The 14179-nt window shown below is 38.0% G+C and overlaps 1 pseudogene; it reads right to left on the reverse strand.

The window, feature by feature from the left end:
- Positions 1-11544: 11544 nt before the first annotated feature.
- On the reverse strand, positions 11545-12931 carry LOC123825655 (annotated as a pseudogene).
- Between the last annotated feature and the right edge of the window lie 1248 nt (positions 12932-14179).

Genomic DNA, 14179 nt, shown 5'->3' on the forward strand with positions numbered 1-14179 from the left:
AACCAATAAAATTTATTGTTAATTCCTCCTGCTTGTCCTGGCATGCCCTTGCTCCATGGCCACCCTAGGATGTAGGAGACTCCCAGGGGCTGTTGTAACCCAGGCCTTAGAAGCTGGGAACACAGAAGAGGCCTTAGTCACTGCTGTTTAAAAGTTTAAGTGGTACCCTGGCTGGTGTGGCTCAGTGGGATGAGCACTGGCCTGTGAACTGAAAGGTCACTAGTTCTGTTCTCAGCCAGGGCACATGCCTGGGTTGCAGGCTGGGTCCCCGGTAGGAGGGCATGCAAGAGACAACCAGTTGTGGCTTCTCCCACACATCGATGTTTCTCTCCCTTTCTTCCCCTATTCTCCTCTTTCTAAAAATAAACAAGTAAAATCTTTTTTTTTTTTTTTTTTTAAGGTTAGCCCTGGCTGGTATGGCTCAGTGGATTGAGTGCTGGCCTGTGAACTAAATGGTCACTGGTTCAATTCCCAGTCAGAGCACATGCGTGGATATAAGGCCACGTCCCCAGTAGGGGGTGCTCAAGAGGCAACCATACATTGATGTTTCTCTCCCTTCCCCTCTCCAAAAATAAACAAAATCTTAAAAAAAAAAGTTTAAGTGGCTCTAAGAGCTGTATGGCATAATTTTCTATGACCTATTCATTCATGAGAGTTTTAGGAAATAACAATTGGAAAAGCTAGTTCAGTTTCAGTATTTACAAGTAAGCTGGAAAATTCAAGTTTAAACTTTCCACATGATCAGGTACTATACTCTGCAGCTGTTTAGGATGTGAGTGAATGCTTGGGGGCAGGATGAACCTGGTGTTGTAGAAGGGTATTTACAGGTGCATGGACTGGGATGGCCAGCCATGGAGTCACAGGTGTGGCTCTTGCACGTTCCTGTACCTTGTGACCAGAAATAAATAAATTATTTTTAAAGAAAAAGACTTACTGTAAAGCTACAGTAATCAATACAGTGTGATATTGGTGAAAGACTAGACAGATAGAGAAACACAGTAACGAGTCCATAAGTAGATCCACATAAGTGTAATCAACTGCTCTTAGACAAAAGAACAAAGACAATACCATAGAGCAAAGATGGTCTTCATAACAAATGATGCTGCAACAACTGGACATCTACATGCAAAAAAATTAATCTAGACACAGACCTTACACCCATCACAAAAATTAACTCGGAATAGAACAGAGACCTGAATATGAAGCTCAAAGCTATAAAACTTTTATAAGATAACAGGAGAAAGTAGAAGGTCAGAAAAGAACCTAGCTGACCTTGGATATGATGATGATGACTTTTTAGATAGAATATTAAAGGCATGACCCATGAAAGAAATAACTGACAAGCAGGACTTCATTAAAATTTAAAATTTCTGGCTCTGGCTAGTGTGGCTTAGTGGATTGAATATCGGCCTGCAAACCAAATGGTTGCTGGTTTGATTCTCAGTCAGGGCACACACCTGGGTTGTGGGCCAGGCCCGCAGTTTGGGGCATGCAAGAGGCAACCAGTTGATGTTTCTTTCACATACCAGTGTTTCTCTCCCTCTCTCCCTTACTCCCCTTTCTCTAAATATAAATAAACAAATAAATACAATCTTCAAAAGACAAACTTTAAAACTTCTGCTCTGCCAAAGACAATGTCAAGAAAATGATAAGACAAGCCACAGACTATACTAGGAGACAATATTTGCAAACGATATAACTCATAAAGGACTTACCCAAAATACGTATACGAGGGGTGACCGAAAAAACCTCAAAATTTATTTATAAAATAAATATATTTATTTATTCTTACATGTTTAAACATCAGTCACCTTCAAAGTATTCTCCATTTATTGCAATACACCTATCAACACGTTTTTCCACTGCTCAAAACAGTTTTGGATGCATCAATTTTGATGCTTTTTAATGCTTATGCCATTTTTTTCTTTCACCTCTTTCACATCAGCAAAACGTTTCCCTTTGAGGACTTTTTTCACCCAGGGAAACAAACAAACAAATTGCTCAGAGTGAGGTCTGGTGAGTAAGGAGGGTGAGGCATGGAGGGTCATGCCGGTTTTGGTCAAAAACTGCTGAACACTCAGTGAGATGTGAGCAGGTGTGCTTGTATATCATAAAATGGGCAAAGGCATTGAAAGAGTCTTCAAAAAAATTCACTGAGGCCAAACGCAACCTCTCACAACAACGCCAGCTAGTACACTGATACAGATGGGTTCCCAGAATACTCAGCTATTGGGAGAAGCCTGTACTACAAGAGGCCCACCCTCAGAAGATAATCCCGGTTTTGGGGGAGATCTCCCCTTGTACCAAGAACTCTTAAAAGTCAACAATAATGCCCTGGCTGGTGTGGCTTGGTTGGAGCATCATCCCATAACCAAAGGGTTGCCGGTTTGATTCTCACTCAGGGCACATACCTAGCTTGCAGGTCAGATCCCTTATCCTGGCATGTACAATCCCCAGTCCGGGCACGTGCAGAAGCTAACCAATCAATGATTCTCTCACATCAATGTTTCTCCCTCCCTTCCTCTAAAAGCAATGAAAAAAACAAAAACTCAACAATAAGAAAACAAGCCAATTAAAAATGGGCCAAAACCTTAACAGACAAAAGAGACATACAGATGGCAAATATGCATATAAAAATATGCTCCACATCATACGTTATCAGGGAAATGCAAATAAAAATAACAATGAGATACCACTATATATGTATTTGAATGGCCAAAATCCGGAATACTGACAGTACCAAATACTGACGAAGATGTGGAACAATAAGATAGCAGTTTTATTCGTGATTGCCAAAACTTGTAAGCAACCAAGATGTCTTTCAGTATATGAATAAATAAAAAAGCTGTGATAAAAAAGCATGCATCTGATAAAGGCTTAATATCCAAAATACACGAAGGACACATACAACTAAATAGCAAAAATAAGTAAATAAAAACCCAAATAACCCAGTTTAAAAAATGGGCTAAGGACCTGAATAGACATTTTTTCAAAGAAGGCATATGAAAAGCTAACATGAAAACGTGCTCAACATCATTAGTGATTAGGGATGCAAATTAAAATGAGAATGATACCCTTGCCAGGTAGCTCAGTTGGTTAGAGTGTCATCCCTATACACCGAGGTTACAGGTTTGATCTAGGTCAGGGCACATGCAAGAATCAACCCTTCCTCTCTCTCTAAAATCAATAAATAAAAAAATAAAATTTTACCAAAAAAAAGCTAGAATGAGATATCACCTCACATCTATTAAAATAGCCATTATTAAAAAGACAAGATTTTATAGAGAGAGAATCCTAAAGAGCCACTAAAAATTATTATAATAAGGGAACCTAGTAAAGTAACAATACAAAATTAATATTCAGAAATCTGTTGCATTTTTATACACCAATAATTAACTATTAAATTAAGAAAACAATCCCATTTACAATTGCATGAAAAAGAATAAAATACTTAGAAATAAATTTAACTATGGAAGTAAAGATTTGAGGTCAGAAAACTGTAAGACATTGAAGAAAAAAATTGAAGAAAATACAATAGACACAAAGCTATACTGCACTCATGAATAGGAAGAATTAACATCATTAAAATGTCCATACTGCCCTGGCTGGTGTGGCCCAGTGGATTGAGCACTAGTCTGTGGGCCAAATGGTTGCTGGTTCAATTCCCAGTCAGAGCACATGCCTGGATTTTGGGTGAGGTCCCCAGGTGGGAGCATGCAAGAGGAAACAGATTGATGTGTCTCTCACACATCATGTTTTTCTCCACTCTCTACATAAATAAATAAATATTTTTTCAAAAATGCCCATACTACCCAGAGCAATTTACAGACTGACTCCAATTCCTATCAAAATACCAATGAAATTTTTGTTTTCTTTTAAGATTTATGTATTTATTTATTTATTTATTTATTTATTTTAGACAGAGAGGAAGGGAGGGAGAAAAAGAGGGAGAGAAACATCAGTGTGTGGCTGCCTCTCACACACCCGCCCCTAGTGACCCAACTCGGCCCGCAGCCCAGGCATGTGCCCTGACTAGGAACCCAACCTGTGACCCCTTGGTTTTCAGGCCAGCGCTCAGTCCATTGAGCCACACCAGCCAGGGCCCAATGGCATTTTTCACAGAGCTAGAACAAATAATCCTCAAGCATATATGGAACCACAATAGACCCCAAATAGCCACAGCAATCTTGAGAAAGAAGAACAAAGTTGGAGCTATCATGCTATTTAATGTCAAACTATTCTACAAGGCTATAGTAAGCAAAATAGCATGGCACTGGCCTGAAAACATACATAGTTCAATGGAACAAAATAACCAAGAAATAAACGCACACCTATGTAACCAATTAATCTATGACAAAGCAGGCAAGACTATACAATGGGGTAAAGACAATAACTTCAGTAAATGGTGTTTGGAAAACTGGACAGACACATACAAAAAAAATGAAACTAGACCACTTTCTTACACCATATACAAGAATATACACAAAATGTATTAAAGACAGAAAGACTGAAACACATGAAACCATAAAACTCTTAGAAGAAAATATAGACAGTAAGCTCTGTGACATTGCTCTTAACAATTTTTTGGTTTTGGATATGTCTCCTTGGGCAAGGGTAACAAATGAAAAAATAAACAATTGGGACTACATTAAACTTAAAGGTTTTTGCAGTGCAAAGGAAACCATCAACAAAACAAAAAGACAACCTACTGAGAGGGAGAATATATTCACCAATGATACATTGGATAAAAGCTTAATATTCAAAATAGATAAGAAACTCATACAAGTTAACACACGCGCGCGTAAAAAGAAGGATGGGCAGAGGACCTGAATAGACCTTTCTCCAAAGAAGATATACAGATGTCAAACAGATATATGAAAAGGTGCTCAACATCACTAATCATCAGAGAAATGCAAATTAAAACCACAACAAGATACTATTTCACACCTGTCAGAATGGCTATCATCAATAAATCAACAAACAACAAGTGTTGGTGAGGATGTGGAGAAAAGGAAGCCCTCTTGCACTGTTGGTGGGATTGTAAATTGATGCAGCCACTATGGAAAACAGAAGGAAGGTTCCTAAAAAAATGAAAAACCACCACCAAGGGGACTGAATAGTCATGGAAAAAACGATGAAGATTAAATCAAAAATAAAAATAAAATATAAACTTCCTTATGGGTATTTATCCCAAGGAATCCAAAACACTAATTAGAAAACATATATGTATTCCTATGTTCACTGCAGCATTATTTACAATAGCCAAGATATGAAGCAACCCAAGTGCCCATTAATAGACAAATGGATAAAGAATGTGGTACATATATACAATGAAATATTGCTCAGCCATTAAAAAGAGTGAAATTTTGCCATTTGTAACTACATGGATGGACCTAAAGGGTATTATGCTAAGTGAATTAAGTGAGACAGAGAAAGATAAATACCATATGATTTCACTTATATGTGGAATCTAAAAAACAAAAGAAATAAAGAAAACAAACAAGTGCATAAATACAGGGAACATATTGATGGTTGCCAGATGGTAGGGAGGTCAGGGGATGGGTGAAAAAGGCAAAGGGATTAAGAAGCACAAATTAACAGTTATAAAAGTAGCCACAAGGATGTAAAGTACAGCATAAAGAATATAGACAATAATATTGTAATAATTATGGGTGGTGTCAGATGAGTACTAGACTTACTGGGATAATCACTTCACAAGTTATATAAATGTCTAATCACTATGTTGTACACCTAATGTAATATCATATGTCAACTGCAATTGAAAAATTAAAAATCATTAAAACAAAGAAACAAACCAACCCCTGGCTCATGTGGCTCGGTAGATTGAGTGCTGGCCTGTGAACCAAAGGGTCACGGGTTCGATTACCAGTCAGGGCAAATGCCTAGGTTACGGGCCATGTCCCCAGTTGAGGGTGTGTGAGAGGCAACCAAATATTGATATTTCTCTCCCTTTCTTTCTCCCTCCCTTCCTTTCTCTCTAAAATTAAATAAATGTGGCTCAGTAGATTGAGCACCGGCCTGCAAACCTAAGGGTCACTGGTTTGATTTCCAGTCAAGGCATATGCCCGGTTGGGGACATGGGAGAAGCAGCCAATTAACGTATCTTTCATGCATTAATGTTTCTCTCCTTCTTTCTCCCTCTCTTCCCCTCTCTCTAACAATAAATAAATAAGATCTTTTTTTAAAAAAGACAAGAGATAATAATAAATGCTGGCATGGATGTGGAAAAAAAGTGGACCCCTCTACACTGTTGGTAGAACTGTAAATTGAAACAGGCACCATGGAAAACAAATTTAAAAAAATTAAAAATAAAAACTACTGCTCTGGCTGGCATAGCTCAGTGGACTGAGCTCGAGCTGCGAACCAAAGTGTCACAGGTTCAATTCCCAGTCAGAGTACATGCCTGGGTTGCAGGTCATGACCCCCAGCAACCGCACATTGATGTTTCTCCCTCTCTCTCTATCTCCCTCCCTTCCCTCTCTAAAAATAAATAAATAAATAAATATTTTTAAAAAATAAAAAATAAAATAAAACTACTATATGATCCAGCCATTCCATTTCTGGGAATAGATCCAAAGAAAATATAAACACTAATTTGAAAAGATATCTGCAACCCCATGTTCAGTGCAACACTATTTACAATAGCCAAACATGGAAACAGCCTAAGTGTTAATCAGTGGATAAATAGATAAAGAAGTCATGGTATAAAATACAATGGAATGATACCCAGCCATTAAAAAGAGGAAATTCTACCATTTGTGACAACATGGATGGACCTTGAAGGCATTACGTTAAATACAATAAGTTAGACAGAGGAAGACAAATACTGTATGATCTCACATATATGTGGACTCTGAAAACAAACAAACTCATAGAACTAGAGATAGGGTCCTGGCTGGGTAGCTCAGTTGGTTAGAGGGTCGCCCTGATACTCCAAGGTTGTGGGTTTGATCCCCCATCAGGGCACACACAAGAAGCCATCAGTGAATACATAGATAAGTGGAACATCAGATCAATGTTTTTTCTTTGTTTCTCTCCCTCCTTTCCTTCTTTTCTTTCTCTCTCTCATAAATAAATAAAATAGAAAAAAAATCAACCAATGAATGTGAAAATATGTGGAACAATAAATCAATGTTTTTCTTTCTCTCTCCTCTCTCCTCTCTCTCCAAAAAAATCAATTGATTTTATTTATTTATTTTTAGAGAGAGGGGAAGGGAGGGAGAAAGAAAGGGAGAGAAACATCAATGTATGGTTGCCTCTTGCACACCCCCAACTGGGGACATGGCCTGAAACCCAGGCATGTGCCATGACTGGGAATCGAACCGGTGACCCTTTGGTACACAGGCCGGCACTCAATCCACTGAGCCACACCAGCCAGGGCTAAAATATATATTTTTTTAAGAAAAAGAAATAGAGATAGAACAGATGGTTACCAGAGCTAAGGGATGGGGAGAGGGGATTAGAGGAAGGTGGTCAAAAGACACAAACTCCCTAGTTATAAGATAAATAAGTAGGGATGTAATATACAATATGACGACTATACTTAACACTGCTGTATGATATCTAGGAAAGTTGCTAGGAAAATAAATCCTTTAAGTTCACTTCACAAGGAGAATTTTTTTTCCTTTTTATTGTATTTATACGAGATAACGGATGTTAGCTGAACCTATCATGGTAATTGTTTCATAATATATGTAAATCAAACCATCATGCTTTACACCTTAAGCTTATACAGTGATGTATGTCAATTATTTCTCAATAAAACTTGAAAAAAATAAGCTGTGGTACATTCATACAGTAGAATATTATTCAGTGCTAAAAAGAAATGAACTATAAAACCATAAAAAGACACGGATGAACCCTAAATGCATATTCTAAGTGAAAGAAGCCAATCTGAAAAGGCTACATAAAAACGATTCCAACTATATGATGTTCTAAAAGAGGCAACATTATGGAGAAAATGAAAAGATCAGTGGTTGCTAGGGAGGTGGGGGAGGAGGGATAAACAGGTAAAGCATAGGGGATTTTTAGGGCAGAAAATATTCTGTATGATACTATAATGGTGAGTACATGTCATTATACATTTGTTATCTGTCATTATACGTAACCCATAAAATGTATGACACTAAAAGTGAACTGTAACTATGGACATTGAGTGATTATAATGTGTCAGTGTATGTTCATCAATTGTAACAAATACACCACTCTCATGGGTGTTGATAATAAAGGAGACTATTGGTGTGTGGGGGCAGGAGGTATAGGAAATTTCTGTACCTTTCCCTCAATGCTGGGAACCTAGAATTGATCTAAATAAAATAGTCTTAATTTTTTTAAGGGGAATGGAGGGAGAAAGAAGGGGAGAGAAACATCAATGTAAGAGAGAAACATCAATCGGTTGCCTCTTGTACATGCCCTGAGTAGAGACCAAACCCACAATCCAGGCATATGCCTTGACTGGAAATTGAATTGGCAAACTTTTCTTTGTGGGATGACACCCAACCAAGTGAACCACACAGGTCATGGCAATGCCCATCTTGTTAGACCTTCCTCCCATCACCCTCAGAAGATAGGAGGCCAGGCTGGAGTCTGAATGAGTTGGACCTAGCCTTGTGATGCTATTTCCTTACTGTAACCTTTAGCAACTCACTTCACTTTTCTGAGCATCACTTTCTTCATCTGTAAAGTGGGGATAGATTTGCTGGTATAAAATTGCTTTGAAAGCTCCAAGGAACCACCTAAACACAAAGGTATATGCACTTGGCAATTTCACACATTTGTTATATCTGTGTGGATCCTGAAGCCAGCTGAAATTGAGACATCTTGTTCCTACAGTCCTAGTGGGTGCACTCTCCTGACCAGCATGGTCTCTGCCCACCGAGTGTCAGGCCCTGTGCTGGGTGAAGTGGGAGAGATTGGCGGGGAAAGATAATATATATAGTCCGGGTTCTCAAGAATTTAGTCTCATTGGGGAATGATCTGTGAGCTTGGTAAAAATCAGGGTAGAGTGTTTTGATGCTATGGGAGAAGGTGGTCAAAGAAGGGTGAGGTCAGATCAGGGAGGGCTTTCTGAAGTAGGTGTCACCTAAATCTGGCCTTGAAAAATTTAAACATGAGGGCAGACACTTCAGCAAGATGACACAATCTCAATAAGGTTGAGGGGTGGGAGGACAGTGAATAATAGATCAACTTAACTTTTTCTGTAATGGTGCAGATTGGGATAGGTCACTTGGAGACAAGTAGCCAAAGGCCCAACATGCCAGGCTAGGTAGTGCAGCATCAGTTTGGAGATGACAGGGACCTATGGAAAGTTTTTGAGCAAGTAATGGCATGGTCCAAGTTTCACTTTCCAAGAACGATCTGACAGGATGCCTGGGATGGCTGTAAGGTCCCTAGTAAAGCCAGAGATAGGCTGATCCAGGATGGCCTACCTCTGGCTGCAACCCTTTGGTACACCGCCCATGCTCAATCCACTAAGCTACACCAGCCAGGGCTATGTATTTATTTTTAGACAGAGGGGAAGGGAGGGAGAAAGACAGGAAGAGAAACATCAGTATGTGGTTGACTCTTGAACTGCCCACTGGGGACCTGGCCCGAAACCCAGGCATGTGCCCCAGACAGGAATTGAACTGGTGACCCTTTGGTTCACAGGCCGGCACTCAATCTATGGAGCCACACAAGCCAGGGCTGGGTTATCTTTTTAAAGATTTTATTTTATATTTATCTTTAGAGAGAGGGAAAGGGAGAGAGAAAGAGAAGGAGAGAAACATTGATGTGAGAGAGAAACATGGTTGATTCTCCAATGCAAACCTGCGAACTAGGTGTATGCCCTGACTGGGAATCAAACTGATGACCTTTCAATTTGTGGAATGACACCCAACCAACTGAGCCACACTGGTCAGGAATCTTGCCTTTAGTTTTGTAGTTTTATTCTCTATATTTTGATTATGCAATATATTGTTTAGTTTTAGCTGTTTCTGAATTTTAGAAAAAGGATATCATAATGTAGGTAGTCCTTGGGTTCTTGCTTTCTTTTTTTACACTCAATATTATATTAATAAAATTCACCCATTCTGTTAAGTGTGACTATGGAGCATTTGAATTGCACTCTTGTGTAACATTTCACTTTGTCAGGGCACGCAAGTGTATTTATCTATTCTCCTGTTGAAGGGCATTCTGTGTTTTCTGGGTGTTTGCCATTTGTTCACTACTGTTTTGAATACTCATGTCCGTGTCTCCTGAAGCATTTGTGCGAGACTTGCTCCTGGATATTTGCCCAACAGTGGAACTGCTGGATTTTAACATCTGTAAATGTTCAATTTTACATGAAAGGAATAAATTATTTTCCAAAATGGCCATATGAATATATTCTTTTCCAGCAGCAATGTATAGATTTTTGTTCTTCAATACTTGATGTTATTTGATTTCTTAATTTTTCCAAGGGACTGGATATAAACTTGAATCTTGTATGATCTTCATTTCTTGGTTACTAATTATGTTGAGCATCTATCTCTTCATGAGCTTCTTAGCTATGTCTCCTCTCCTTTGGAATGTATGTTCAAGTCTTTTATCCATTTTTCTAATGGTTTATTGTCCTTTATTGATTTGTAGAAGGTTTTTAGGTTATTTCAATATATATCCTTGAATGGTTACATGTGTTTGCACTTATCTTCAAACTTGTAGCTTATAATTAAATTTTCTTTGATTTCAATAGTTTCATTTATTCATATTTTCTTTTATAATTAATCTTTTGTGTTTTGTTTAAGAGGTTTTTTATTACCTCAAGTTCAGAAAGAAATTCCCTTATATTTTCTCCTGAAAGTTTTAATGTTTTGTTTTTGATAATTAAGTCTTTATATATCTGGAGTTTGTGTGTATAATGTGAAGCAATGATCTAATTTCTTTTTATCCCATATGGATGATCATTTTTACCCAGTTCCACCTATTGAAGAGTCCGCATTTTGATTTGCCATGCCACCTGTCACTTATCCAAGTTTCATATATTCATGAGCTGATCTCAATGAGTTTTTGTTACCAACACGACCTTGTCTTTGTTACTCTAGCCTGTTGACAATTGTAGTAGAGCAAGTTCCCGCTCTTTCTGTTTTTAGCCCTTTCTTTCTATTTATTTATTTTATTTTTTTACTTACAAAATTTTTATTTATAATGTACTTTATTGATTATAAAGTACTTTATAATCAATGTACTTTAATGATTATATCATTCATTAAATGGGAAGTTGTCCCATTTCCCCCCTTTACCCCCCTCTGCCCTGCACCCCACCTCCCACCCGCATTCCACCCCCTCTTAGTTTATGTCCATGGGTCATACATGTAAGTTCTTTGGCTTCTCAATATCCTATACTATTCTTAACCTCCCCCAGTCTATTTTATTTTCTTTTTTTTTGCTCTTTTTATATAGTATATTTTATCAGTTTGTACTAATACATTCTCATATTACAAAGGCAGTTTAGTACAAGAATCTTTCTTCTGATATTTGAGTTATCTGAAACAACATAGAACTGTACATCAAAAATATCCTCATTTAGATAACAAAAAAAGAGACAAGCTAAACAACAAAAAAATTTCCTTTTTTACAGGTGGACATTTAAGTGGACTTAATTTGGTTTTCTTTTTTAAAAGCCTCCAAAGACAAAAGCAGCTGAAAACCTAATTAAAATGAATAAAAAGTTTTTTACTAAACTACTGGTCTCCGGCACCATTTCCTGTTTTCTGCTGTTTTGATGCAGGTTCTTCTTTGTCTGTTTCTTCTTTTGCTCTTTTTCATGGTCCAGATGCACCATTTTCATCACGTTCCTCATCACTATCAAATTTAGTCTTTTTGCCCTGAAACTGTACTTTTCCTTTAGCAGACCCAGTCTGGGTAGTTTTATTTCCCTTTCCTTTTCCTTTCAATCTGCAACCTTTTGACTTCCATTTGTTTAGGGATTCTTGTTGATCTTCTATGATTTTCTTCAATGCTTCTTTTTCCACATCTACATCTAGTACTTCCCATGTCACTTCTTTGCTCCTTAGTTGTAGGTTACCATTATTTGCATCTTTGGCTTTATCCAGTGCTTCCTTAGCTTTTTCTTTAAATAGAAGTATTCCCTCTTTTGCTCCTCTGACAAAGTCTATCCATTTTATTTCACCATGACTTGAGAAAAGGATGTGCAAATCTTCTCTACAGGTCTGATCATCTAGGTCCCCCGAGAATTTCAGCAAGCAGCCAATCTTTTCTTCTAGAGATTTAATTTTGGCATTTTCTGCTTTTGTTTTTCTTGCTCTTGTTGAGCTCGTAATTTAGCTTCCACTTTGTTTTGCTTTCTTTCTTCATTTTTTTTTTTTTGCAAAGTAATCTTCCTTGAAAAGCATTAGTAGATCCGTGTCTTTGTACTTTTGTCCAGGGGTCTCCACAAACTTTTTAGCAGACTCAATGCTATTGAATACAGCAAATATCGATCCCTTAAATGCTTTGTGCAATGTTCTTCTCATCTGAATATTTAGTACTTGACCTTTATCTTCTAACCATTCTTTAATGTCATCAAGGGTTGTATCAGTAGGGAAGCCTTTAATATAAACAGATCTATTTTTTACATCATTTTTATAATCATCAGTCACTTCAGGGAGATCTTCTGATTTTGGTTTTATCTTCACTTATCTCCATGAGTTCTGCCTTTGATTTGCTCAGTGCTTCTGCTATTACATTAAAGTCTGTTGTTAGATGATTTAACCTATTGAATTTTATCATTACTTCCAAAGGTATTTCCATTTATTCCCAGCCTTCATTCAGTTTGATCTGTTCCTTTAAAAATTTGTCCCGTGGCAAATTGAAGTCACCAAAATAATGTCTCAATTTGATGACAGATTTTAGCCTCCAGAGCAGCCATTTCTTCATCACCATTTTCAGCCATTGTGGTATCTTTCAGGTCCCGGTCCAGCAGACTCGGGCCACAAAATCACTAACAGTGACTGCTGCGCCTATCCCCCCCACCCCCCAGTCTATTTTCTACCTATCATTTATGCTTTTAGTCCCTGTATCTTTACCCCAATTCTCTCCCCTCCCCCTCCCCACTAATAACATTCCATGTGATCTCCATTTCTGTGATTCTGTCCCAGCCCTAGTTGTTTGCTTAGTTTGTTTTTGTTTTTGTTTTAGGTTCAGTCATTGATAGTTGTGAGTTTGTTGTCATTTTACTGTTCATATATTTTATCATCTTCTTTTTATTAGATAAGTTCCTTTAACATTTCATATAATAAGGGCTTGGCAATGATGAACTCTTTTAACTTGACCTTATCTGGGAAGCACTCTATCTGTCCTTCCATTCTAAGTGAAAGCTTTGCTGGATACAGTAATCTTGGATGTAGGTCCTTGCTTTTCATGACTTCAAATACTTCTTTCCAGCCCCTTCTTGCCTGCAAGTTTCCTTTTCAGAAATCAGCTGACAGTCTTATGGGAGCTCCTTTGTAAGTAACTTTCCCCTTTTCTCTTGTTGCTTTTAAGATTCTCTCCTTATCTTTAATCTTGAATAAATTGATTATGATGTATCTTGGTGTGTTCCTCCTTGGGTCCAATTTCTTTAGGACTCTCGGAGCTTCCTGGACTCCCTGGAAGTCGATTTCCTTTGCCAAATTAGGGAAGTTCTCCTTCATTACTTTTTAAAATAAGTTTTCGATTTCTTGCTCTTCCTCTTCTTCTGGCACCCCTGTGATTTGGATGTTGGAACATTTAAAGTTGTCCCAGAGGTTCCTAAGCCTCTTCTCATTTTTAAAAATTCTTGTCTCTCCATTCTGTTCTGGTTGAATGTTTATTTCTCCCTATTGTTCCAAATCATTGATTTGAGTCCCAGTTTCCTTCCCTTCACTGTTGGTTCCCTGTACATTTCTCTTCATTTCACTTCACATAGCCTTCACTTTTTCCTCCATTTTGCAACCATACTCAACCATTTCTGTGAGCATCCTGATTCCCAGTGTTTTGAACTCTGCATCTGATAGGTTGGCTATCCCCTCGTTGCTTACTTCTTTTTCTGGAGCTTTGATCTGTTCTTTCATTAGGGCCATATGTTTTGGTCTCAGCACAGCTGTTATGATGTAAGAGGCAGAACCTTAGGTATTCACCAGGGTGGGGCAACCCAGGTAGCTGCGTTGTGGTGCTGTCTGTG

The sequence above is a fragment of the Phyllostomus hastatus genome, unplaced genomic scaffold, assembly GCF_019186645.2.
Source record: "Phyllostomus hastatus isolate PE091 unplaced genomic scaffold, TTU_PhHast_1.1 phas_contig_64, whole genome shotgun sequence".
NCBI classification, from domain to species: Eukaryota; Metazoa; Chordata; class Mammalia; order Chiroptera; family Phyllostomidae; genus Phyllostomus; species Phyllostomus hastatus.